The 24,844-nt window shown below is 35.2% G+C and overlaps 1 long non-coding RNA gene across 6 annotated transcripts in view; it reads left to right on the top strand.

The window, feature by feature from the left end:
* Positions 1-1,321: 1,321 nt before the first annotated feature.
* The window catches only part of LOC145510896 (uncharacterized), a 68,954-nt gene continuing 45,431 nt past the window's right edge, over positions 1,322-24,844 (top strand). The window contains exons 1-5 of one of the 6 annotated variants that reach the window (XR_014057293.1): positions 1,322-1,722; positions 2,568-2,743; positions 4,584-4,851; positions 13,434-13,482; positions 15,175-15,443. This is a non-coding gene — a long non-coding RNA (uncharacterized LOC145510896). Of the gene's footprint in view, positions 1,723-2,567; positions 2,744-3,964; positions 6,503-13,433; positions 14,405-15,174; positions 15,444-24,844 lie in introns of those variants that run through there. The other 5 variants (XR_014057291.1, XR_014057289.1, XR_014057294.1 and 2 more) reach the window with 5 other exon arrangements.

Below are 24,844 nucleotides of genomic sequence, written 5' to 3'. Positions count from 1 at the left end.
CAAAGCTATGGTTTTTCCAATAGTCATGTATGGATGTGAGTGTTTGATCATAAAGAAAGCTGAATGCCAAAGAATTGATGCTTTTGAACTATGGTGCTGGAGAAGATTCTTGAGAATCCCTTGAACTGCAAGATCAAACCAGTCAATCCTAAAGGGAATCAATTCTAAATATTCATTAGAAGGACTGATGCTGAAATGGAAGCTTTGATACTTCGGCCACCCAATGCAAAGAACTGACTCACTAGAAAAGAACTGATTCTGGGAAAGACTGAAGGCAGGAGGAGAAGGGGATGACAGAGGAAAAGATGGTTGGATGGCATCACCAACTCAATGGACATAAGTTTGAGCAAGCTCCGGAGTTGGTGATGGACAGGGAAGCCTGGTGTGCTGCAGTCCGCGGAGTCACAGAGTCAGACATGACTGAGCAACTGAACTGAACCCCACTTACATTAATAATTTTATAATTAATTGTTTAATATTTGTCCTAGACTATCAGTTTCATTTGTCTATGGATAATACTCGTCTTATTCATTGCCAAATTCTTAATGCCTGGCTTGTATTAGGCCCTTAATAAACTATTGAATAGACTTTGTAGGTGGTGCTAGTGGTAAAGAACATGACTGCCAATGCAGGAGACGTAAAAGACGTGGGTTCAGTCTCTTGAGTTGGGAAGAGCCCGTGGAGGAGGGTGTGGCAGCCCACTCCAGTATTCTTGCCTTGAGAATCCCATGGGCAGAGGAGCCTGGTGGGCTATAGTCCATAGTGTTGCAAAGAGTCAGACATGACTGAAGCAACTTAACACACACAAACTATTGAATGAATGAATAAATGTTCAGAATGGTACAAAGGAAAAATTGTGGACTTGGAGGGAGAAAGTTTGATAAATGTACCTGTTCAAAAGCTTACAGAGTTCCCCAGCACTTCTTTCCATGAGTTCACAGTTGATGTCTGAGACACAGACACAAATATAATACAGTTTGTTAGGTACTGTTGTATTTGAAAATAGACTGATGAAGTGTTGTTATAGTATCTTTTCTTTTTTTTTTTTTAATGGTTAAGGTCACTGGAGAACTTGTTAAAATCTACACGATACTGCAATTTATGAGAAGTTTGAAAACTTTCTCTTGGTCTTGGCTCTTTCTTGGTAGAAGCAAAAATAGAAGCAGATATCCTAATGATCTCAGATATTTTCCTTCCTCTGTACTTCACAGCTAAACAACCTATAAAACTATTGACTTCTAAAATGACAATATTCTGAACTTGGAATTTGTTTGTCAGCCTACTGTTGATCCCCATATCTAACCAATATTTTGTTTTCCAGTTGGATGTGTGGACGAAGGAAGAGATACAGTTATCCTCAAACATCCTCATGCATCTTGAAGAGGTCACTTGGAAAGTAAACTCTTTTGGTTTTAGTGCAATGCTAATACAGAAGCGATTGAAGCCCTAAATCAGATTTGCCTCAGCCTTAGACGTCAGTGGTAAAATAACGGAGCAGTAAAGACCATCAGTAAGAGAAGTAACCAAGGTCAGGGCTAGAGTGAAATGTTTAAAACTTCCAATGAGTCTTTAATTAGACTCTTAGAAGAAGCCTGCTGTTAAATTGTTTTATGTATTTTCCATGCAAATAATTCACTCCCACACATTTTAATTCTCTCAGAGATCATACCATCCTCTGGAAAAGTGTTAACTTACTGGAGAGGTAGCACAAACACTGTTAAGGTTTGTTAATTTTTCATCTCCTGTATTTAATAAACTGTTTGACTATTAGAATCTGCAAGAAATAACATTAAGCATCTCCTATTTTGGTTCTAAAACTGTGACTCTCATGCTGACTTCCATTTAGCCTAATGAGATTGGGAGAACAATGCCAAATTGATTAATTTTGTTTTTAAGTATTGGGAGGACAATGGAGAAGTTGACATTTTGAACTGGGAAACAGCATGGGTGCTTAGACACAGTTCTAGGTAAATAAGCGAAGTATACGTCTGTGTGTGTAAGTCTGATGACTTAAAAGTATACTTCTAAGATTCCATGTGCATCAGTGTTAGATAGCAGCTGTTTGAGGACCAGCAGATGACTTATGTGCAGAATAGCATGGAAAAAAACAATTGGATTGCCGAAAGACAGTCTTACTTGATCAGGGCTTGAAATCGGGTGCTCTTCTGAGGGAGTAAAACATAGTATTAGCTTGCATTTATTTGTAGATATGTTGTTTTTCTTAACCTCTACATTTCCTTTTAAGCCTGGTTACCATAATTGGTTCATCTTTGTACTCCTAAACAGTAGACATAATAGTAGATACTTAGTAGATATTTCCTCCACTACCTATTTGTTTATTCAGGTACATAGGTGGTGTTTGGTAAACATTAAAGCAGCAGTCTAGCAGAGAGGGCATTGGTGTGATTCCCTCTGGCTTCTTCAACTTAGGGAGTATGTCTTTATTTTAAAGAGAAATAGTCTGCATAGAGAGGATGCACTGGTTGGTTATGTCTGTTCAGTTTGCTAATTAAAATGGGGCTGTTGGTCATCTGTGCAGAAGTCAATAAGTGTTTCTCCACTCCTAGCCAGAGACTTGGACCTTGAACCTTTGCCAGTGTTTCCTAAGTGTGTGCCATTGGATGCGAGAAGACCAGAAAAGGGTTCACGTAGATCTGCTTAAAATTAACACAACTTTTAAAAACAAAGCAAGTCATGAATCTCCTAGTGGCAAGTCAGAAGCTTTATCTTTGTGTATCAAAAGGTCAGTACATTGGTACCATATATACTACCTTAAATGTAAACACTACGTTAATAGGGACAAAACTTAAGAAGCTGTGACAAGTACTGAAACTTGTTATCATTCTTAAAAACTAAAATTTCTGCTGGTGAGTTAGTATAACCAGGCCTACAAAATACTGGGCAGAATGTGTGAATAGTTGTCCAGAATTCTAAGTGATCTGTATGTTTCAGTAGGTGTTTTAGTGTGCTGTGCTAAGTCACTTCAGTCGAGTCTGACTCTTCACAATCCTATGGACTGTAGCCCGCCAGGCTCCTCTGTCCATGGGATTCTCCAGGCAAGAATCCTAGAGTGGATTGCCACTCCCTCCTCCTGGGGATCTTCCCAACCCAGAGATCAAATCTATGTCTCTTACATCTCCTGCATTGGCAGGTGGGTCCTTTACCACTAGCGCCACCTGGGAAGCCCATAATGTTTTTTTATTTTTATTTTTTTAATTATTTATTTTAATTGGAGGCTACTTACTTTACAATATTGTAGTGGGTTTTGCCATACATTGACATGAATCAGCCATGGGTATACATGTGTTCCCCATCCTGAACCCCCCACCCACCCCCCTCCCCATCCCATCCCTTAGGGTCATCCCAGTGCACCAGCCCTGAGCACCCTGTCTCATGCATTGAATAAATGACATAATTAGAGATCATTCTTGGTTGTCTAGCCATAACTCCCTTGTCTTGGGACCTGGGCCTTGTTCTCTGAAGATCTGTAGGACTCAAATGAGGTTTCACTGACAGCCAATAATACCTCATATTTGCTTCATTTTCCACTTTTAGTTAACATTCACTTGTAATGATTTACATCATTTCAAGTGAGTCTCAAAACAGTCTTGTATTGTAACTTGGCCATTAGTTTTCAGGTTTACCATTTGATCACCTGGCAGCCATTTCTTATCTAACCAGTAGTGGCTTAAGGAACTCTGGGAAGAGCAGTTGACGATATAGTTTATTATTTGTTTTCTTTTTAAGTCCCATACTGACAGAATTTATTTTATGAGATGCTGCATTCTTTTACTAAGTAACCGAATGAAATTTAAGTTCATCATTCATCAAAGTTTAAAAAATGCTAGAACAATTTTCTTCCTTTTGGAGCATCTAAAGAAAAAATGAGAGAATTCCCTTTGGCATCTCTGGATATTTGAATAGACAGCAAGGAAGAACTGTAGCTTTTTTCCTCTTTTTTCAGCTAAATTATCCTAAGAACGCTCTGCTCTGACATAGGAATGCCAGTGGAATAAGAGATGGTAACCTAAGATGTACCAGGAGACTCGAGGTTTTGTGTGTTTGAAACTTATATTCTACTATAATGACTAAATTGTAGAGAAGCAGAACTAATGTGTGTGTGTGTGTGTTTTAATTTACCCAGTGTTTTTTGGGTTCTGTCTTCTAGGAGTAGACAAACTTCTTTTGTTTTTTGTTTGTTTGCTTATTTTTAAAAGTTCACTCTTAAATTATATAAAACAATGAAAGAAAAAACTTTAAAGTTGTACTACATTAGAACAATATATTTGCTCAAAATAGACATGCCAAAGACACAAAGGTATAAAGTTTTGTGCAGAGTTTTTCTCACATAACTTATTTACATTTACAGTTTTTTTGTCTTTCAACTTTTAATTTCACTATAAACAAAAATGAAGTAAATACAACTCACTGAATTTCTGAGTACTAGATGGAGCTTCAGTATTTAAAAGAGCACAACTCTTGTGAACTTGCTTTTGGTTTTAATTCAAGAATAATTAGACTAGGTTCTTATGTATGACTGGACAAAAAAACATGCAGTTGTATTTTGGCATGTGTTCTTCCAGATTTTTCAGTGATAATCATAACCAAGAAAGGAAATTTAGATTGGAAGACCTTCTTCTGTACAAGATTCTAATCATCACCCTAAGAATAATTCTAACATGTATGGGTTACTTTTACTTGAAATCCTTCAATATATGCACATGACATAAAGTCAGTGACATTAAGTGGTGAAGAACATGGATGTGGAATTAAGAATAAACTTTCGGAACAGATACATACAATACCACGCTCCTTTTCCAGCTTCACTGCTGTTACCAGAAAAATATTTGGGTAAGTAATAATGAAATTAGTAAAAATATAATGGTTTCTATAACAGAATATTTTCTATCAGACTTTTCCCCCCATCCTTCATATTTAAAGCTTTCCTCAGTGGAATAAAAATTGTAGATCTTAGCTTTAACATATATTATTACCATAAAGTGAAGCAATCTACACACACACACACACACACACACACACTCTTGTAGAACAGAGCCATGGGTGTTGTGCAATCAACAAAACACAGTTGTGCAATAATTAAAGAATTTTTAAACTGAAGATTAAATTGGAATGTTGTTATAAACATAAGGGAAATGGCCAACATTTTTCTTTGTATCAAAAGAGAATGCATTTCTAAAAATAAATACCCTCTTTGTGATGACCCTTTAAAATAGTTTTAAATGATTCCATTCACAGATGAGCTTTTGGGTCTGCAGCACTTTGCTATAAGTGGTTTGCTCTTTGATCCTGTAGCCTTTAATCAGGTGTGTATCGAGAAGAAGAAAGCACTGGCTTGGCAACATCACCCTCCAAATTCTACATCTCTCTGAAAGTGAACATGCCATGACTAAAACAGGCTGCTGATTCCTGAAAGGTTTCCTTTGGTGTATGAATTTAAGAAAACATTGGTTAAAGCTAATTCCCATTTTGGTAAGCTTTATTTTATCAAATTGAGGCAAACATGGACCTTTCTAAAATTACCAAATTTAAAAATCACCTTGACTGAAAAGAAAAAGTGTTTTTATCTTCCATGTTTCATTTTACATTCACAGAAATTAGAATTAAGTAGAAGAAAGGATTGAGAATGTTACCTAGTCTTGTAAGTGTTGCTCTTGACCTTTACCCGGAGAAGGCAATGGCAACCCACTCCAGTACTCTTGCCTGGAGAATCCCAGGGACGAGGTAGCCTGGTGGGGTGCTGTCTATGGGGTCGCACAGAGTCGGACACGACTGAAGCGACTTAGCAGCAGCAGCAGCAGCAGCTTGACCTTTACCAGTCAATTCCTTTGTAATGAAAAATTGATTTAGTGTCATCTAAAGGTCTTTATATATATACATATATATATATACTTAGCGTGTCTTGGATAATGCCTTCAGAAATGCAGAAAGCAAAGAATTATTTTTATTCCCTGCCCACTCCACTCAAATTCACACTTAGCTCTACTCTGTCATTTAGATTCCAGACCTTCATCCTACCTAAACAGTTTTTCCCCCTAATAATAACTTAGTGACTTAGAACTAGGTTTCATTTCTTTTTGGCCAATTAAAAATTATTACAGCTTGGTCCTGGATAAGTTTCTTAACTTCTCCAAAGACTTTTTCTGATACCTGTTTCATAGGGTTATGAGGTTAAATGAAGCAATTTATACACAGTGCCTGCACTCAGTCCATGTTAGCGAGTACTCACGATTTTCCTTTTTGCCCTTCCCCTCCCTCCCTTACCTGCTCTCCTCATCCTCCTTTCTCCTCTTCCTGCCCTTCCTCCTCCTCCACTCTGAGTGAGTAGTTGGCACAGGGTTAACTACTCAATAAAGTGGTAGTTTTCATTGTGAAACTGTTCTCTCTTAAGAATCAAACCCTCATTATTTCCGGGAACACTGAACTTTGTTAATTGATCCAGATGCCGTATTAATATTTTTCACAATAAAGTTCTGTATCCACTGATTCAAATTTCTAAAATTGAGTGTTTAAATAAAGTCACGCCCTGAGAACAATGAAATATTGCAAAAACCACTGTTAATAACTTATGCTTTCTATCTTTGTGTAGATGCTGCATATAATTGCTGTCTTCATGTAGACTTATTCTGACGATATTTAAATGACTTTGAGAACATATATAAAGTTTTACTTGAAAAGACTACCGTGTGCCATGCACTGTGACTTAAGTGCTTTACATACATTATCCTGTTTAGTTCTCAGCAACCCATGAGATGTTTAGTATTATTGCCATCCATTTTACAGAGAAGGATATAAACACAGTCATGCTCAAGGTCATACGGCTATAAATGGTATAGAAGGATTGGAACCCAGATGCTCTGATTCCAAATCCTATGCTCCTAAACACTAGCCTGTACTGCCTCTATGCTCCCAGAAGTAATATAATTTAATAAAATGCATCCTTAACCTAGTATTTTCTGAATACTTGAGTTACAATGAAGAATACTTCCTGTAAATTAACTTTCAAAAGGAAAACTTTTTTTTTCTAATAGATAGCACTGAGAAATAAAACTGAAACCTTACCATTGACTTTTCATCTTTGTGATGGCTTGTCAATAAGGTTTTCTCATTCGCTATGTCTGAAATAAAGGAATATGTCTGAAGGATGGCATCAGTGTTGTAGAGACAAAATCATGACCTATGAGAAATAGTTGAAGAATCTGGAGGCATTCAGACTTGAGAAAACCCAGGGGGGATGAAAAGTTTTCAAATATTTGAAGGGCTTGCATATGAAGGAAGGATTAGACATACTCTGAGAGACCTGAGAGGACAGAATTAGAACCACTTGTTGGAAGCAATTAGATGAGAGCTTTCTAACAATTAGAGCTATTGCACCACTGAAAATCCCATTCTGAAATACAGTGATAAAACCTTCACCAATCACAGGTAATTTCTACTCACTTTCTAGCTCACAACTTTCAGGAAAAGGAAAGGCAGCTCATTTTTGGCAAGAGCCCTCAGACACCTTAAAGTGTGCTCAGTTGGTCTCTGAGATGAGGCTATAATGTGAAAAAGATTTTCATAAAAAGTCAAATTATAAACTTAATACATTAAAAAATTAGAATTTCATAAAACCAGAAACCTGCCCCAGATCCCACCATCTAGGGACAATAATTTGATATATTATTAATAGCATCTATATTTGTGTGATTATAAAATGAATATCATAGAAAATGTAAATACAGAAAAGCATAAAAAACAAATAGAAGGAAAAGAGGGACTTCCCTAGTGGTCCAATGGCTAAGACTCCATGCTTCCAATGCAGGAGGCTCAAGTTCGATCACCCTGGTTGGAGAGCTGGATCCCACATGCTGCAACTAAAAAAGATCTCGTGCCACACTAAAAGATCCTGTATGCCACAACTAAGACCCAGCACAGCCAATAAATAAATAAACATTAAACAGAGAAAAGTAAAAGCAATCACATAATCCTTTACATAAATAATCATCACTTAATTTTGACATATTTGTCTTCTAGTCCTGGTATTTTACTATTTTTATATGATGTTTTAATGAAGCAATACAAAGTTTTGCAGGCCATTCTTTTCATATAGCTTTATATTATAGACATTGCCTCATTATTTTAATAATTCAAGTACGTAATTGTTAATGGAGGCCTACGGGTCTATCTTATGAATGTACTGTGATATATTTAACCAATTTCCTATCACAAAAATTACATTATGCTGCAGTTTGTTAGCTTAGTGACATTGCAGTGAACATCTTGGTTTATTACTAATTATCTAAATGCTAATTTGTCCTCATAAGTTAGATTTCTAGGAGACGAATTATTAATTCCTCCAAGGATTTTGATTATGTCTGACCAAACTGACCTCTGAAAAACATGAAAACCATGTATCATTCCAATTATTTCTTTTAGCTTATTGAAAAGAATGCTATTACTTTTTAGCATATTTATCTTCTATTCTGCTACTTTGCTGAAAACCCATTAATTTTAGAGCTTTGATTTTCACTAGTTTTCCAAGCATATGGTTATAGTCTCTACAAACAATAGCCTTTAATCCTGTCTGTTTTTGTTTTATCTCATTGTTCTGGAACTTCTAGTTGGTGCAACGTTAACCAATAGTGATGATAGTGGATATCCACTCAGCTTCCTGATTTTACCAGATATTTTAAAAACCTTGAACAGGTATTTCTGGTTTTGCTTGTTTGTTCATTTCCAAAATCAGGAATCTGTATGGAATGCCATTTGACATCTACTGGCATAGGTGGTAGAATACATTAATAAACTCAGCAGTGGACTATCTGCATTCGTGGAATAAATCCTGCATTATCTTGGTGAAAGATTTATTTGTTAATGTACCTTTAAGATGTGTTGCTAATAATTTACTTTTTAAAATCAGTATTTCTAAGTGACATTGGTTCAATTATTTATCTGGTCTCAGTTTCAGAATTATGCTAATTTCATAAAATTAATTCAATAGCTTTACTTCCAGACTCTGTGGCAGTTTGTATAGCTTGAAAAAATATCTAGTTTTTGATAATATGAAAGACCTTACCAGTAAAGCTGGTATCTGGCATTTTTGTAGTAGTTTTTAAAAATTAACTTTTTATTTGAAAGTAAAATATATGTATAGTAATGTGCACAAGCCTAATAAAATTTTAAATACACACACACACACATACACACACACACTCCTCTAACCACCAACTAAATCCAGATATAAATCATTTCCAACATCCTAGTCAAAACTTCTACAAAGCTAATTACTATTCTGACTTGAAAATTATTTTTAGTCCCATTTTTTTCTCTTGTGAGCAGTTTCAGTGAATACATGCCCTACCCCTTTGCACCACTGTATTAGTTTGTTAAAGCTGCTGTAACAAAATACTACAAACTAGGTTGCTTAAACAACAGAAATTGATTTTCTCACAGTTCTGGAAGCCAGACATCCACTATCAAGGTACTAGTGTGTTTGGTTTCTGTTGAGGCTTCTCTCCTTGACTTGCAGATGTTCTCCTTCTTGCTGTGTCTTCACATGGCCTTTCTTCTGTGAGTGCACATCCCTGACATCTTTTTATATGTCCAAATTTCCTCTTTTGAAGACATAAGTCAGATTGGATTATGGCCCACCCTAAAGGGACAAAGGCTTCAACATACAAGTTTTGTAGGGAGCATAATTCAGTCCATAAGAGCCACCTAACATTTTCTAACACCTTCCCTGAATCTGGGGAGTTTCCCACTTCAGTAGTCCACACCTTTAGAAGCTAGAATCCAGAAACTCATTTTTCAAGCATGTGCCATGTGCCAAGGCTTCTGCAGACTCCTATTATTGTACTGCACTGCTGAGGGAGATGGTATTCATATAAACTCCAATGAGAATGATGCTTTACAATTCTGTTGTGTTCAACTTCTCTGTCATATTACGTAGGCCCATTCTCCATCGTTTTGAAACTAGTGTCACAAAGAAAGGAGGTATTTCATAAATCAATTCCAATGCTGAAGAGAGCAGGGCCATGAAACTTCCAGAGACAGAAAATCTAGTGACAATGTCCACTGCCCAGTGTGTGCAGAAGTAACATCTACCCTGTGATTGCTGAAGAGGCAGTTGCTCAGGGACCATCCAGCAGAGTAACCTGGGCATCATTCTGCCATCATGGTTTCCATGTTGGACTAGCTGATTCTAATAGAAATTCAGTGACTGCATAATATACTTAACAAAATAGATTTTTTTTTCTTGAGTTCTTTGCAGTGCATTCTTTTGCTTACAACTAAGAGCCCTACTAGATACATTAGTATTTGCAGGAATTTTGCTTCTTAGAAAAAAAGAAGGATTTCTTGGTGTATGTTTGTAAAATATAGCACGTCCCTAAACAAGAAGGATATGAGAGTGTATATGTGCAATTTAAAAATAGTTAGATTTCTATGTACTCATTATTTAAGAAATTTCCAGTGTCTTTTTGTGTTCCTGCCCATTTGTACCTCTTCCCTTTCTGATGTTTGTGTCAACCAACCCCTTGCTTTTCTTTAAAGTTTTTACTACCAGCATATGTACAAATAAAGAATATGTTGTGAGGTTGTGAGTGTTTATGAAATTTATGTAAATAGAATAATATTGTATGTATTTTTCTATGTCTGGTTTTCTTGTGCTTAACACAATATTTTTGAAATTTGTCCACATGGATGCACATAGTTGTAGCTTACTCATATCATTGTGTCGAGATTCTTTGTATGATCCCATAACTTATTTATCCATTCCATCAGTGACAGACTTTTATTTCTTTTATAAATAATAAAAGAGGTATTATTTCAAGAATTTTCCTAGAGATTTTAACATTCATTCATTAATTAATTTTACATTATTAAGATCTAGACTTCATAAAAAATATTTATTCCCCCTGGACAATATACAAAACTTAGCATAGCTTATTTCAGTCGCCTGTCCCCCATTTATATCCTAGTGTTGTCATGTATTTGAATTCTAACTTATATTCTTTTTATTTTAATCCAGAAAGATAATAGTGTTGTTGTTTTATACCATCAATATTTTATTGAACTTATCTATATAACCGTCTCCTTCTTGAAGTTTAAGCTTTTCATCAGAGATCCTATTCCATGTGTCTGAAACACATATTTTAGAATTTTCTTTAGTAATATTTTATTGATAACAAGCTTGCTGTTTATCCATCTCTGAATACATTTTTTATTTCTTTTAGTTGTGATGACTTTTTGGTTACAGTCATTCTAGGTATAGAATCTTGATTGTTCCCTTCTTTTAGCAAAATTGAGCCCCTCATTTCATAGATTTCTGGGTTCCATTGTTGCTATTGAAAATCTGTTATCAGTTTAACTTTTCACCCTTTGAAGATTGTTTATCTTTTTCTCTTAGGCTTCCCTAGAGATCTCTCTGCCTTTGAAGTTCTGTAGTTTCATTATGATATCTAGGTGTTATCTTTTTTTTTTTTCTTTTAACTTTACTTAGAATTCATGGAAATATTTGAGTGAGCTGATGATGATAGAAGATGATTTTCATCAGTCTTGGGAAAATTTTCAGTCAATATCTCTGTTTTTCTCTATACTTAATGTGACTTTTTTCCAAAGTGTTTCTATGTCTCTTTCCTGTGCCTATCAAAATACTGCATTAGTAACCTAATAAATACATCAGTCTAAAGCAACAATAAATGATTTATTATCTCTCATAGTCTCTGTTGGTCACATTCAGTATATACTCAGTGAATTGGTCATTATTTGGGGTCATAAGGTTACAGTGCTTTGTTGGCTGGGGCTGTGGTTATCTGAAGGCTTAAGGGACCCTGGAGTACCCATTATCAAGGTGGCAGAGGCCTTATTTCCTCTGTTTGGGACTACTGGAGTAGACCTCTTGGCACAGCAGTCATACTTGTTCAGCCTTTTTCTCTTTATAAAGATTGGAGAGATGACTTCCAAGCTCTTTTCATGTCACAGCAGAAACTGGAAGTGCTAATTTTGTCTGTTGAACTTCAGTTTGAAACTTTTATTCTATTTCTATTCTGTTTTAGATTTTAAAATCTTTCTTTAATTATATCACTTGCCACATGAATGGCAAATGAAACAGTGGGAATGGATGAAATTACCTCGTAACAGAATGGGAAAAGAATCTAGGGCTGGGAAACTCCAATATTTAAAAGGTAGAGAAGGCAACCCCCCCTTGCCTGCTCGCCTGCATCCCTCACAAGCATCCTATATTAATAAATCCACTTCTTACCTATCCAAAAAAATAAAAGATATAGAAGGAGGCACATTATTTTTATAGCTTCTTGAATGTTTGTTTTAAAATTTCCATTTGTTACTTTTTAAAAGCAGTAATAAAGATTTTGCATTTTTGCCTTTCAACAGCTTTGACTATATTCTATAACATGTGATCCAGTAGAAGAAACACTTCATTTTGAAGTTGTTTAGGTTTTTTGGTTTAAATTTCCATTATGAATTTATCTTTTTATTGCTTTGCAATCTATAAACTAACCTGCTATATTTTAACTTTGCAGAGCTTATATTTCTTTTTTGGTCTTGTGGAGGTTAGCATGTTAGTTTTACTTCGTTGCTTTAAAAATTATGTAAAGTGTTTTCAGAGTGAATCATTAATTTGATTATAAATTAATTTTTCAAATCTTTTTTTTTGATCTGATATGACATAATTTATAGTGGAATGTTAAAATTTTCTATCTCAAGTATATTTCTAAATATTTTACATATATTTTAATGATTCTACATTTTAGTGCTGAAATTTGATACAGACTTTTATACAGTTATTAATTTTTATAATGTATTATTATACATAACATATATCACAGTGTGTGTGTCTTTTTCCCCACATAATGTTTTCTTCCTTTATTTCTCCTTTTTATGAAATTCAATCTTTTGACATCTGTTTTAATTGTGTTTACCTAATAGGTGTCTGTTAATTTTAAACTGGTCTGTTATTTTTATATTTGCTCCTCTTTTCTGAACATTTCCCTTATTTTTATCTACTTTGTTGTTCCTGCCTTTAAATTGAGGCAGTTCCTGTGCTAGTTCTATGTATATTTTATATAGTTGAATGCATAGTAAATACATAATTTTTATTATACGTTTCTAATTTTGCAGTGTGACAAAACAGTTTTCCTGTTTTGTCAGGAAAATCTGACAAAATCTTCTCACAATTATAGTGAATGATGTTGGTGTTTTATAGTTTTACTATACATTTTCTATTATTGGGCATTAGGTTGAGTTTTTTGTTTCTGTAATTGTTTCAAGTAATACTTCAATAAACTTCTCTGTATTTTGATCTATAATAGTTTCTCAGAAATGGAATTAATGAGTCAAAGTGGATAAACATTTATAATAAGGCTTTTGTTTATAGTTCCATTTTTAAAATAAATTTATTCTTTTCCCATCAGTGACTGAAACGGAATCCAAACAAATATGCTGGAGCATATATATCCCAAGGTATCATCCTCCTTAAAGTGGACGTTCTGCACAGATAACATGCTGCAAATACTAAAACTCCTCTTTATGAGTTGCTCTCAAAGCCTAACACACAACTTTTTAGTGATTTTCATGTGGTAATCTTAATTTTTGAGAATACATTTGATTTTTAGAAATGGAAGTCTTTCAAATTCATATCTTATGAAAGAAGAACAAACCCTCCAACAGAAGTTTTAGTATATAGATTCCTGAATACTTAGCAGCAGCAGCAGCAGCACCTGAATAAAACAGGATTTTGACCCAAGTATTTCTGACTTCCAAGCCTGTGTACTTAACTAAACTTAACATCCAGCAGACATCTATTTGTTAAGTTTTATTGTTGAGTTTTTTTATTCTAAGCATTAGCTAGGTGTCAAGATAGAGTAGGGACCATAACAGATATGTTTTTTGTTCTTATGCTGCCAAGACTTTATTTTATACTCAATGTTCTTCTTTCAGTTATACTCTTTTAAGCATTTAGGTAATGGTACTTTAAAAAACTCTATCTTGTTAATTGATAAGTAGTGCTTGTATACACCACCTTTTGATAATATAATTTCTTTAAAAGCAGAAGGCATTAAGTCCTTTTATCTCTTGACTGCTATGCATTTAGTGTTGGTTGGTTAGTATTTGCTCTAATGAATGTCTGATTGTATACTGATAGTTTAACTCAAACTCATTTTATGTAGGGTAATATTATAATTTATCATCTAAGCTGACATATATGATTGCCCTAACTTTATGTAATGTGTTAAAGAAAGGGTTTTACAGGGCAGCAGACAGGTGCTTTGAGGATTTTTAAAATATGCTAAGAGGATAGGAAAATGAATCTGATTTTAGAGGATTTCAAGGTAAATTTCTGTTGTGAAAAATATTTTCATCAAAATAAAAAGTGGAAGTTTGATAAGTATTTCTTAGGATGCCTTTTATTCCAACATCTTTATTTTATCAAGTCAGATTTTGAAAATCAGCCATAGCTTAAAATATAGATTACTCTTTTTTTAATCCAGTACAATGGTATAATTGCTTTAAGCATTATGGGAACAGCAGAAATTGGTCCTAGACTTACAGAAAATAACTGAGTCATAAATTTTGGAACCTCTAAAAAGAAGATAGGCATTGGGCATTTTCCAGCTCATTTATCTTGGCATTTAGCATGTAGGCTCAAAAAGCATCTGAATTTTAATAGCTTAGATACTTAGATCATTTCTTGAGCCCTATTTTGTTTTCTTCAAGTCAGCAAGAGTATATGAAGAAATAATCAATTTTAAATGACATCTGAAAAACATTTGATATCATCTCCTGCAATTCCCATAGTTTTATTTTTTAACTTAGGGTCATATGAACCATAGTAATTCTTTGACTAAGAAAAATTAGTAATTAAGGTATTTAATATTGTACTCTGAAAAATGTCCATAGCTGTTTAAAGTACAAATAGAGATTAATGTGTATTTTGCGAAGATGAAAACCCATCCCATTTACTCATTTGAAGTGTTTGGTGAGTTTGCTAGATAAAGTTGGTTCTAACAATTAAGTGACTTTTAAATTAACATAGCAAAATGATGCCATAGGTGATGAGACAGGTTAGGGTTAGGTAAATCATACAGGCTCTAACTTAAACATAAATCTTATTTTGGATTTGCTTATTAATAGTGAGTACTTTGTATGCCATAGGTTGGAGTCTCATAAAGCCGTCTATGGGGTCGCACAGAGTCGGACATGACTAAAGTGACTTAGCAGTAAAGACACATTACAGTGATTAGTATCAGAACCTTTGGAGATACTTGTTTAAAATGCATCCAGTTTGAAACCATCATTCTAGTTGATCAAGTTTCAGCAAGCCTGACCAAGAGAACGAGAGAAAACCCAATTTACCAGTATCAGCAATGAGAAAGGGGATATTTCTACAGACTCTGAAGGAAATTAAAAGGATAAAAATAGTATTATCTTCTCTATGCTCATAAATCCTGTAACAGATTAAATTGACAAAATCCTCAAAAGACACAAATTATCAAAACTCACTCCGAAATAGATAACCTGAATTGTTATATAACTATTAAAAGAAATTTAATTTATATGTTAAATGCCTTCCCGCAAAGAAAACTGGTTCCACTGACAAATTATACAAAACATTTAAGAAAGAAGTAAATGAATTCTATACAAACTGTTTCAGAAGATAGAAGAGGAAGAAACATTTCCCAACGCTTTTTAAGAAGTCAGCCTTATGGCTCAGAAGGTAAAGAATCTGTCTGCGATTCGGGAGACCCAGTTTCTATCCCTGGGTCAAGAAGATCCCCTAGAGCAGGGAATGGCAATTCACTCCAGTATCCTTTCCTGGAGAATTCCATGGACAGAGAAGCCCAGCAGGCTACAATCCATGGGGTCTCAAAGAATCCGACACGACTGAGCGACTTAATGCTTTCACTTTTCATTATTCTGATACCAACACTAGACAAAGACATTACAAGAAAAGAACACAACAGACCAATATACCTCATGAACACGATGACAAAAATCCTCAACACTATGTTATCAAATGTAGCAGCATATAAAAGAGTAATAAATTACAACAAAGTGAAGTTTATCCCAGAAATGGAGCACCAGTTCAACCTAGAGTAATCAGTCAATATATTCACAATATTAAAAAGTTAAAGAAAACCACATGATACTTTAAATAGATACTTTAAAAAGATTCAGAAAAAGTACTTGAAAAAATTCAACAACCATTCATGATAAAAAGTCATAATAAACTAGGAATGAAAGGAAATTTCCTTAATCTGACATAAGGCATTAAAAACAAAAAACAAAAAACTACAGCTTGCATCACCACTGAACATCTGTATGTAGAAATAAAGCACCTTGATCTATACCGCATATCTTATACCAAATTTACCTTTAACTGTACCATAGATACAAGTGGTAAAACTAAAAAATTTTGGAAGAAAACAGAAAATATTTGTGATCTTAAGTTAGAGAAAGAGTTCTTAGATACATCAAAACTGTAATCTATAAAAGAAAAATATTGACTAACTGAAATTCACAAAAACATTTTTATTCTCGAAATGACACTGTTAATAAAGTGAAAATGCAAATCATAGACTTGGAGAAAATATTTGAAAAGGACTTGGATCCAGATATAAAATGAAAACTCGAAAATAAGAAAACAACCTAATTTTAAAATGGACAAAAGATTTGAAGAGACAGTTCACCAAAGAAGGTATACCAATGGCAAATATGTACAACATCATTGGCCTTAGGAATATGCAAATTAAAACTGCAATGTGATACCACAACTTGTAGACCAGAACGGTTGAAATCAAAGACTGACCATTATGCATACACAGGAAGGTGTGTAGCAACTGGAACTCTCATCCTTTGCTGGTGAGAATACAATGTGGCATTTTAGAAAACAATTTTACAGTTATTCGTAAATTTAAGCATACAATTAAAATGCAATTCAGCACTTCCACTCATAGGCATTTACTAAGTGGAAATTAGCACAGAATTAGGCAAAATGAGGAGATAGAGGGATATGTTCCTAACAAAGGAACAAGACAAAACCCTAGAAAAACTAAGTGAAATGGAGATAGGCAATCTAACTGATAAAGAGTTCAAGATAATATCATAAAGATGCTTAATGAACTTGGGAGAAGAATCCATGAACACAGTGATAAGTTTAAAAAAAGAGTTATCCTATAAAGGATAACCAAAAAAAAGAGAATGTTGAAATTATATCAAACATCTCTTGACCACAATGCTATGAGACTGCAAATAAACTATGAGGGAAAAAACGGCCAAAACACAAATATATGGAGACTAAACAATATGCTGCTAAACAATCAATGGGTTCTTAAGAAAACAAAGAGGAAATAAAAAATTATCTGGAGAAAAATGAAAATGAAAACACAATGGTCCAAAATATATAGCACTTAGCAAAAGCAGTTCTGAGAAGTTTATGCTGATACAAGCTTAACTTCAGAAAATAAGAAAAATCTCAAATATGACATTAGCACACTAAAGAATAAAAATCATATTATCATCTCAATAGATGCAAAAAAGTCTTTGACAAAATTCAACATTCATTTACGATAAAAACTCTCAATAGGAGAGGAAACATACCTCACATATTAAAGACCTTATATGAGAGACAGACAACCAACATGATATTGAGTGGTGAAAAGCTGAAAGCATTTCATCTAAGATCAGGGACAAGACAAGGATGCCCACTCTCACTCATTTTTATTCAATACAGTATTGGAAGTCCTAACCATAGCAAACAAGAAAATGAAATTAAAAGAATCCAAGTTAGAGTAAAACTCACTGTTTGCAGACGAAATGATGCTCTATATAAAAAATCTTAAAGATGACACCAAAACCCCATTAGACTAGTATATAAATTTAATAAAGTAAGATACAAATTAATATACAGAAATCTGTTGCATTTCTATATACTAACAATGAGCTATCAGGAAAAGTAAGAATACAGTCATATTTACAGTTGCATCAAAAAGAATAAAATACCTACGAATAAACCTAACCAAGGAGGTAAAAGACTTATACTAAAAAAACTATAAGCCACTAATTAAAGAAATTGCAGGTAAAAAGATGTACTGTATTAATGGATTGCAAGAATTAATATTGTTAAAATGACCATACTACTCAAAGCAATCTACAAATTCGATGCAATCCTTATCAAAATACCCATGATATTTTTCACAGCAACAGAACAAATATTTCTAATTTTTTTATGGAAAAGCAAAAGATCAACCCCAAATAGTCAAAACAGTCTTTAGAAAGGAGAACAGGGCTGGAGATATCACACACCTTGATTTCAAACCATACTACAAAGCTATGTAATTAAAATAGTATGATACTGGCACAAAGACATGCATAGATCAATGGAACAGAGTGGATTGCTTGGAAATAAACCCACACTTACATGGTCAATGAATCTATGACAAGACAATACAATGTGGAAAACTGGACTGCTTTCTAAGAACATATACAAAAATAAACTCAGAATGGATTAAAGACTTAAATGTTAAGATTGGAAACTATAAAACTCCTAGAAAAAACATAGTCAGTACAATAGTTGACATCAGTTTTAGCAGTATTTTTTTGGATATGTCTCCTCAAATGATAGAAACAAAAGCAAAAATAAACAAAGTGGACTACATCAAACTACAAAGTTTTGCACATTGAGAGTAATTGTCAACAAAATGAAAATGCACTTAGTGAGAGAAGATATTTGCAAATGTTACATCCAATAAGGGGTTAATATCCAGAATATACAAAAATTCATTCAACTTAAAAAAAAATCCACCAAACAACTGAATTAAAAATTGGGCAGAGGATCTGAATAGACATTTTCCCAAAGACATACTGATGGCCAACAGACACATGAAAAGATGTTCAACATCACTAACCATCAGGGAAATGCAAATCAAAGCCACAGTGAGATACCATCTCACACCTGACAGAATGGCTATCACTGAAAGGACAAGAAATAGCAAGTGTTAGCAGGATATGAGGAAAAGGAGGACTTGTATACTGTTGATGGGAATGTAAACTGGTGCAACTACTATGGAAAACAATATGGAGGTTCCTCAAAGAATCAGAACTGACATCAGTTCAGTTCAGTCGCTCAGTCATGTCCGACTCTTTGCGACCCCATGAATTGCAGCACGCCAGGCCTCTCTGTCCATCACCAACTCCCAGAGTCTACCCAAACCCATGTCCATCGAGTCGGTGATGCCATCCAACCATCTCATCCTCTGTCGTCCCCTTCTCCTCCCGCCCCCAATCCTACCCAGCATTAGGGTGTTTTCTAATGAGTCAACCCTTCGCATGAGGTGGCCAAAGTATTGGAGTTTCAGCTTCAACATCAGACCTTCCAATGAACACCCAGGATTGATCTCTTTTAGGATGGATTGATTGGATCTCCCTGCAGTCCAAGGGACTCTCAAGAGTCTTCTCCAACACCACAGTTCAAAAGCATCAATTCTTCGGCGCTCAGCTTTCTTCACTGTCCAACTCTCACATCCATACATGACCACTGGAAAAACCATAGCCTTGACTAGACGGACTTGAAGTAATGTCTCTGCTTTTAAATATGCTATCTAGGTTGGCCATAACCTTCCTTCCAAGGAGTAAGTGTCTTTTAATTTCATGGCTGCAATCACCATCAGCAGTGATTGTGGAGCCCAAAAAATAAAGTCTGACACTGTTTCCACTGTTTCCCCATCTATTTCCCATGGAGTGATGGGACCAGATGCCATGATCTTAGTTTTCTGAACGTTGAGCTTTAAGCCAACTTTTTCACTCTCCTCTTTCACCTTCATCAAGAGGGTCTTTAGTTCTTTTTCACTTTCTGCCATAAGGGTGGTGTCATCCGCACATCTGAGGTTATTGATATTTCTCCCGGCAATCTTGATTCCAGCTTGTGCTTCTTCCAGCCCAGCGTTTCTCATGCTATACTCTGCATATAAGTTAAATAAGCAGGATGACAATGTACAGCCTTGACATACTCCTTTTCCTATTTGGAACCAGTCTGTTGTTCCATGTCCAGTTCTAACTGTTGCTTCCTGACCTGCATAAAGGTTTCTCAAGAGACAGGTCAGATGGTCTGGTATTCCCATCTCTTTCAGAATTTTCCACAGTTGATTGTGATCCACACAGTCAAAGGCTTTGGCATAGTCAATAAAGCAGAAATAGATGTTTTTCTGGAACTCTCTTGCTTTTTTGATGATCCAGCGGATATTGGCAATTTGATCTCTGGTTTCTCTGCCTTTTCTAAAACCAGCTTGAACATCTGCAAGTTCACGGTTCACGTATTGCTGAAGCCTGGCTTGGAGAATTTTGAGCATTACTTTACTAGCATGTGAGATGAGTGCAACTGTGCAGTAGTTTGAGCATTCTTTGGCACTGCCTTTCTTTCGGATTGGAACAAAAACTGACCTTTTCCAGTCCTGTGGCCACTGCTGAGTTTTCCAAATTTGCTGGCATATCGAGTGCAGCACTTTCACAGCATCACCTTTGAGGATTTGAAATAGCTCAACTGGAATTCCATCACCTCCACTAGCTTTGTTCGTAGTGATGCTTTTCAAGGCCCACTTGACTTCAGATTCCACGATGTCTGGCTCTAGGTGAGTGATCACACCATCGTGATTATCTGGTTCGTGAAGATCTTTTTTGTACAGTTCTTCTGTGTATTCTTGCCATCTCTTCTTAATATCTTCTGCTTCTGTTAGGTCCATACCATTTCTGTCCTTTATCGAGCCTATCTTTGCATGAAATATTCCTTTGGTATCTCTAATTTTCTTGAAGAGATCTCTAGTCTTTCCCAATCTGTTGTTTTCCTCTATTTCTTTGCACTGATCGCTGAGGAAGGCTTTCTTACTCTCCTTGCTATTCTTTGGAACTCTGCATTGAGATGGGAATATCTTTGCTTTTCTCCTTTGCTTTTCGCTTCTCTTCCCAGCTATCTGTAATGCCTCCTCAGACAGCCATTTTGCTTTTTTGCATTTCTTTTCCATGGGGATTTTCTTGATCCCTGTCTCCTGTACAATGTCACGAACCTCTGTCCATAGTTCATCAGGCACTGTGTCTATCAGGTCTAGTCCCTTAAATCTGACTGACATATGATACAACAATTTCACTTCTGGGTATGTACTTAAAGAAAACAATAACACCAATTCAATAAGATATATGGAGTCCAATGTTCATGCAGCATTATTTACAATAGTCAAGATGTGGATGCAATCTAAATGTCTCAGTTCAGTTCAGTCGCTCAGTCATGTCTGACTCCTTGCGATCCCATGGACTGCAGCACACCAGGCTTCCCTGTCCATCACGAACTCCAGGCTTCCCTGTCCATCACGAACTCCTGGAGCTTACTCAAACTCATGTCCATTGAGTCGGTGATGCCATACAGCCATCTCATCCTCTGTCCTCCCCTTCTCCTCCTGCCTTCAATGTTTCCCAGCATCAGGGTCTTTTCCAATGAGTCAACTCTCTGCATGAGGTGGCCAAAGTATTGGAGTTTCAGCTTCAACATCAGTCCTTCCAATGAACACCCAGGACTGATCTCCTTTAGGATGGACTGGTTGGATCTCCTTGCAGTCCAAGGGACTCTCAAGAGTCTTCTCCAACACCACAATTCAAAAGCATCTAAATGTCTATTGATAGACAAATGGATAAAGAGTATGTGGTGTATATATACTACACATGTGTATGTACACACACACAGGGGAATGTTACTCAGCCGTTTTTAAAAATGAAATTTTTTCCACTTGCAACAACATGGGTAGATCTAGAGGGTATGATATTAAGTGAAATAGATACAGACAAATATCATATGATCTCACTTTTATGTGGAATGTAGGAAACAAAAACAGACTCATAGATATACAGAAAAAACTCGTGGTTGCCAGAGGGGAGGGAGGTTGGGGGGTGGCAAAAATAGGTGAAGAGGAGTAAGAGGTACAAACCTGCAGTTATATAATAAGTCAGAAGGATATAATATACAGTTTAAGGAGTATGGTCAATAATATTGTAATAACTTTGAATGAGGACAGATGGTTAGTAGGCTTATCGTGGTGATAGTTTCATAGTTATGCAAATGTCAAAGCATTATGTAGTACACCTGAAACTAGCAATATTTATATCAATAATATTTCAATTAATAAAAATTATGAAATTTTAAAGTATGTGTTAAAAATTATTCTCTTAATTTACTGAGTGCTAAAATACAAGATGCTGTTTGACATAAGTCCAAGTAGTCATCCACTTTCTTTTTCTGTTATAAAACTGAGTATCTTAAAATTAGAAAATTTTAAGAAGTCACGATTTATATATAAAAAAGTACTAAAGTTTCAGAGTTGGACCATATTCAGCTGAAAATCTGTGATGGTGACTTATGTAGAAAAAAGAAAAAAATAGACTATTTACAATGTGATTTCATTTATATGATGCTCTCAGAAAGGTAAAACTATAGTGATAGAATACATATCAATGGTAGCCAGGCACTAAGGGTAGGGGGAAAGACTGATTCCCAAAGAGATCTGGGGGAGGTTGATGGAACTGTTGTATATTTTGTTTGTGGTAATAGTTGTACAATTACATGCACTTGTCTAAACTCATAGAACTGTATACCAGAAAATTTTACCATTTGTAAACTGATATAAAAACCCATTTACAGCTCTGATTTTTTTCACTTTATCATCTCTCAGTCATTTCTGTGCATACTACTTTTTTTTTTTTTTATAAATTTATTTTATTTTAGTTGGGGGCTAATTACTTTACAATATTGTAATAGTTTTTGCCATACATTGACATGAATCAGCCATGGGTTTACATGTGTTCCCCTTCCTGGACCCCCCACTCACCTCCCTCCCCATCCCATCCTTCTGGATCATCCCATTGCCCCGGCCCTGAGCCCTTATCACATGCATCGAACATGGAATGGTGTTCTGTTTCACATATGATAATATACATGTTTCAATGCTATTCTCCCAGAACGTCCCACCCTCACCTTCTCCCTCAGAGTCCATAAAATTGTTCCATGCATCTGTGTCTCTTATTCTGTTTACTTTTTAAAATTCCTCCTCAGTTAATTAAAACAGGAGTTTTGCAAGGCGCATCTCTACACTTATCAGTTTAAAAATTGCTTTGCAGTTGTATAAGCAAAAAGATATCCAAATGTCATTTGGGGGCCCAAGATTTAGCTACATGTGGTGATTCATATGAAAAATAAAAAGTTTTAGGTATTATTTAAATGACATGGTTAACTATAAAGTAATACTTATCTATGGTCATAATTGTACTTTTTCCATGATGGTTCTAAAAGCATTGTGTGATGTTTTCACTCGTTAAAGCAATAGATGCAGCAGAGAATTCAGACAGAGATCCAACTGGTAACTTCTACTCTCAGGAAACAAGGAAGCAAATAATCTGAGGGACTGGTGGGAGAAAAGAGAATGTCTTGTTATTCCCCAAAGTCCTACTGAGCAGGGTTGATGGTCACACTCACTTTTTCTTCCTGTGCAACACCCAATCACTTATGGTGACGTACATAGCAATACGATAAGAAATTTCTCTGGAGCATATACAATATTGTCAGTCCAACCAGAGATGACCTCTCTTAATTCGGTATCATTGCACATTGGAAGGTTGAAGTTGATAGGTTTTATTTCTCATTACATTCTGTAATGAAAGGCCGTGAAAAGAAGAAGGAGGAGGAGGAAGACAGAGAGCAGAGTGAGAGAAAAAAAGTAGAATAAGGAAAAGCATCAATGCCAAAGGGCTGGTGAAATCTACAGGGAAGTAGCAGAGTGCTATGGCAGAGCATAGATGTTGGGGTCAGACATACATAGGTTCAAACCTCAGCCTGCCACTTACAGCGTACTTAGGAAAGTTACTTAGTCTCTATGAGCCTTAGTTTCCTTGATTTTAAATTGGAAATTTAACAAAATATTAAAAATTATTGTGAGAATTAACAAGATCTTTTAAGGGGGCTGAATTTAATGTTTGGTACAATGAGGATACTTAAGTAATAATTGTTACTATTAATGTTATAATTATACCTTTGTAAATTAGCATGGAATAACTAAATTGACTGTATTTAAGTTGCTATTATTCCTTCTATTCTAACACTCACTTAGGGCATAGTGATATAATTTCTCTGATCTCAGTTTTCTCATCTATAAAATGAGTCTAAGAATAATAGTACTGATTTCATAGTATCATTGTGAGGATCAAATAAGTTATACTTTTAATGCTCTTAGAACAGTGGTTTGCACATAGTAAGTACACGATAAGTGTTAACTATCACTACTACTACTACTATTGTTATTGTTGTTATTATTCTCAACCAAGGATTAACATGTACTAATTGAGCACTGTTATGAGTCCAACAGTGTTAGTAAAAGATTTGTGAGATATACTGAGTATTAAACTGTGAAGTATTGAGTCTAAGTTCTTAGCACTAAGAACTCAAAGTATTTGATTAATTAATGAAGATATGCATTAGTAACCCAGAGAACAGTCAGTGAATTGGTGAGGAGGAATGAGGAAAAACAATATTCATATTCTGAGAGAACTGAATACATGAGAAGGAAAAAAGGAGAGTCTATTAGGCTTGGATAAAGGCATTAAAGCATAAGTGGAGCAAAGTATAGATGGAGAAGCAAATGTCTATTGGGATGGATACAGGAAAATGCAATATAGTGAAGTAATGCAATGAATTGCTATACAGCAGGGAAAATTAACTAATTATACCTATATACCAGTGTAGACAAATATTACAAACAGAATATGGAGTAAAACAAACAGTCACAAAATAAAA

This window comes from Giraffa tippelskirchi, chromosome 6, assembly GCF_054371585.1.
Source record: "Giraffa tippelskirchi isolate mGirTip1 chromosome 6, T2T-mGirTip1v1.2.pri, whole genome shotgun sequence".
Classification (NCBI taxonomy): Eukaryota; Metazoa; Chordata; class Mammalia; order Artiodactyla; family Giraffidae; genus Giraffa; species Giraffa tippelskirchi.
Note: the sequence above shows the minus strand (reverse complement) of the source record. Positions and strands in the feature narration are given on the sequence as shown.